Source organism: Solanum verrucosum, unplaced genomic scaffold (genome assembly GCF_900185275.1).
Source record: "Solanum verrucosum unplaced genomic scaffold, falcon-dt-bn FXZP01000032.1, whole genome shotgun sequence".
NCBI classification, from domain to species: Eukaryota; Viridiplantae; Streptophyta; class Magnoliopsida; order Solanales; family Solanaceae; genus Solanum; species Solanum verrucosum.
In genome coordinates this window covers 690528-694835 of record NW_026020569.1, presented here as the reverse complement: position 1 = coordinate 694835, position 4308 = coordinate 690528, and the positions used below count along the sequence as shown (strand labels likewise).

The following is a 4308-nucleotide window of genomic DNA, read 5'->3' as shown; positions in this document are numbered from 1 at the left end:
TCGGTTTTTCGGTTTGGATCGGTTATTATCCAGAACACCCCTACATAGTACAAATCATGTACAACTCTTCGTGTACAATGTACATATACTATGCTGTTAATTAATTACAAGTAGTCCATAAAACCAAACATATATTATATATAACTCACATAATATGTTTCATGGCCACTAGTAGTACTGTAGTATTATATAACTTGATAAGTAATTTTGATCTTCGAAACATCAGTTGCAGATGAAGAGTGGTCCAGCAGAGCTGTTTAAGAGCTTTAGAAAAATTGTTTTACCAATCTTAACGTTACTTCTGTTACTCAAAATCACTTTCTCTTCATTTGATACTAACACTTATTCTTTGCTACAAAATATTGAATCACTCCCTATTAATCATAAGGCCATTACCCAACTACTGTCTCCAGGAATTACTAACAATTCAGAGAAAACAGGGGAGAAACAGCAATTATGTAACATCTTTGTGGGGAAATGGGTGCCAAATCCAAAGGGACCATACTATACAAATGAGACAAACTGTGTGATCGATGATCGACAGAATTGTATGAAATATGGAAGACCGGATAGTGATTTCTTACATTGGAGATGGAAGCCAAATGATTGTGAACTTCCACTATTTGATGCTAATCAATTTTTGGAAATTGTTCGTGGAAAGACTTTGGCTTTTGTTGGAGACTCAGTAGCAAGAAACCAAATGCAGTCCCTCGTGTGCCTTCTATCTAGTGTACGTACGTAAGCATTCAATTTTCGTGCTTCCATCCCATTTTGCTATGTTTTCTGCTACTCATAAAATTTTCGTTACTCAAATGTAAATAATCTCTATGATAGTTATTGCGTACTAATTTATACAAAGGGCAGCTCGGTCCACGATGCATCTTACATTCTAAATGACGATTTGATGCTTATGCAAGTGAAATATGATAAGATGTTACTCATTTAGAAATGCTAAATGACATAATTCAGATGAGAGAATTGGCATAATCATAGTTCGTAATATCCAGCTTCCTACATTGTTGCTAATCAAAATATCATGTTTATATCTCAGGCGGCCATTCCTATAGACGTATCGGAGACTCCGGACACAAGATTCAGGCGATGGTTGTATAAAGATTACAACTTTATAATCATGGCCCTGTGGTCTCCACTGTTGATCAAATCCCATGAAACTGATCCTAGTTACACTCTCATGAATCTGTATCTCGACAAGGTAGGCCGATGATGCCTGGGCAAGTCAGGTTGACAAAGCTGATATTGTCATAATCTCTGGAGGCCAATGGTTCTTTAGGCCATTTTTGTACTACGAAAATGATCAGCTCATTGGATATTACCTATGCAATGATAAAAATGTTACAAAACAGAGCCATTTTTATGGATACAGAATGGCGTTTCGTACAGCTTTCAAGACCTTTTTAAACCTGAAGAAATTAAAGGGCCGATTGGTAATGCTAAGGCCATACTCCCCTTCACATTTTGAGAATGGGGAATGGAATAATGGAGGGAATTGCAATAGAACAAGGCCCTTCAAGAAGGAAGAAATGAAATTGGACGGATACGAAGAAGATGTATATGACTCAATTGGAGGAATTTAAGGCAGCAGAAAGGGAAGGTAGAAAAAGGGGCAGTGTCAAATTCAAATTGCTTGATACAACTGAAGCTATGGTAATGAGACCAGATGGACATCCAAGTTATTATGGACATTGGCCAAATGAAAAGCAAATACCTGATTGTGTGCATTGGTGTATGCCAGGACCTGTTGATACTTGGAATGAGCTTTTGTTAGCAACTCTACAGATGGAAGGAGATGGATTTATTCAGAGATAGAAACAGAATCAGTGGCGGATCTATGAAGGGCTGTGGGGTGCCACGCCACCCCCGAACTTCGACGGAAACTCTATATATACATATAATATTTATATAAATATAAAGCGTGTCACCCACAGAACAAAATTGGCTTGTGATGCCACGGTAGGAGGGCAACTAGAAGGCTGATGTTGCGGGTTTGAATCCCATCTGTACCAATTTTTTTGAGAAATTTGTTGCATACGGTTTTTAAGAAAAAAAAAAGCTCCAAGCACGTTTTTTTAAGGAAAAACAGCTGGCACAATTTTTTATTTTTTTTATAATTGTTATTGACTTAAATTAAATTAATTACATTATTACTCTTTTGACTTTTCTTTTATTTGATTAAATACTCAATAAAAGTGTAATATCTTATTATTTATATTTTATTGATTGATTTATGATATATATCGAAAAGATGAATAATTCAATCAAATATAAAATTAATTTAATCGATAAGTCTATTTGGCACCCACAGACTCTAAATCCTGGATCCGCCACTGAACAGAATTATGCTTAATTAGGAAGATGAAAGAATGAGTTGAAGTATTCTTGGTACAATAATAATAGTACTAAATCTTACACGAAATCTCCACAAGTTCTAGTAGTCCATGCAGTTTTAACTTTTAACCATGCTTTGCTATGTCCGTAATCAAATCTTCAAGCAATGCTATGTCCTTGCGATGCATATAAACTTATGTTAATAAAGGTTAGGTTTTCTAAACCTTTCCCTGATAAGTGTTTTCTAAACTCTTGTCTTTTGACGGGAAAATTTTCAAAATGTCATTATTTTAGCATTTAATGGGACCTCTTATTAACATTTTCAATATTTATTAAAAATGTCAATATTTTAGCTTGTTATTCTTCTGATTTATGTATTTTTTTTATTTGTTTGATTTGAAAGAATACAATTATTAATAACAAAAAAGAGAAAATCATGGGAGAGAATATTCACTTAAAATTTTCATCCGTTACAATTTCAAAAGTAATTGATTGTATTCATTCCAGTATGTATGATATGTGAATTTGTATTCATTATGGTTTTCATGTTTGGGTTTGGATAATGACATTTGTATTTCTTTATTAGTTTGTATTCATTCTAATAGATATACCAAATGGACTTGTAGTTATTTAAGAAGTATATTTGTATTCATATACTTATGTAAACACATGTTCATTTAGAAAGGATACAACATTAGTTTGTATATTTTTTCAAAAACGTATATTCTTTCTTAAAATTCCAACAATATTTGTATTCTAGTCATCAAAACATACAAATTTACAATCATAGTAACAATCAAAATTTGTATTTCAAAACAATAAATGTATTTCAAGACAAAAATTGTATTTCTTATCTATTGTGTATTTCAAAAATATATTATATTCAATGTCTAATTTATAGAAGATTTCAAATTATTTTGTATTCCAAGCATCCAACATACAACAAAATCAAAACAATTCAATCATTCATTGTTTGTATCCCAAGAAAATTACAAATAAAAAAATATAAATTTTTACTTTGAAATATGACTGGTACGGTGATTATGTACTTTCATCTCCTTTTGGTTCTTCTGCATGTGAGAAAGATGCAAAAATACTTCAATTCATTGAAGAGATAACTAGAATTGTTGATGTCATCCAACAAAGTGTTTTGAACATACAAAATATGATCCAGATCCATTTTTGAATAACTTTTTCAATAACCATTTTTGAATCACTTCCAAACAAATTAAAGAGTCACCAGTTAATAAATGGAGCAACTTTCACATATAGCAAACACAAAATTCATATTTGTATGATATAACAAAGTTTGCATAATTGCGCTCCATAGCAAATATAAATATGTATATTTCGCTATACATATACAAAAGAAAACAGTTGTAATCTGCTTTGGTATACATATACAAAAAGATCAATTGTATAAAGTGAGAGAGGCGAGTGAGCGAGCGAGATCTGGGAGAGGGGAGAGAGGGGAACGAAAATATATGTATATATACAATTTTCACGCATTTTATACATTTGCGTTTTTGTATAAAGTGAGAGAGGCGAGTGAGAGAGCGAGATCTGGGAGAGGGGAGAGAGGGGAACGAAAATATATGTATATATACAATTTTCTCTCGCTTTATACGAACACAAACACATTTTATACAATTTGCGTTTTTTGTATAAAGTGAGAGAAGCGAGTGAGAGAGCAAGATCTGGGAGAGTGGCGAGCGAAATCTGGGAGAGGGGTGAGAGGGGAACGAAAATATATGTATATATACAATTTTCTCTCGCTTTATACAAACACAAACGCATTTTATACACTTGCGTTTGTATAAAAAATGAGAGAGGCGAGGGAGAGAACGAGAGTGGCGAGCGAGATTCACCAGGAGAGAGGTGAAATAGCAACAGTTTGCTATGAGGTACAATTAAATCAAACTATATTTATAGCATTTAATTTGAATTAATAATTTGCTATTA

At 32.9% G+C, this 4308-nt stretch overlaps 1 pseudogene; it reads left to right on the top strand.

Annotated features, from left to right (window-relative positions):
• Window positions 1–232: 232 nt before the first annotated feature.
• Window positions 233–1827, top strand: LOC125810963 (protein trichome birefringence-like 19; annotated as a pseudogene).
• Window positions 1828–4308: the final 2481 nt, after the last annotated feature.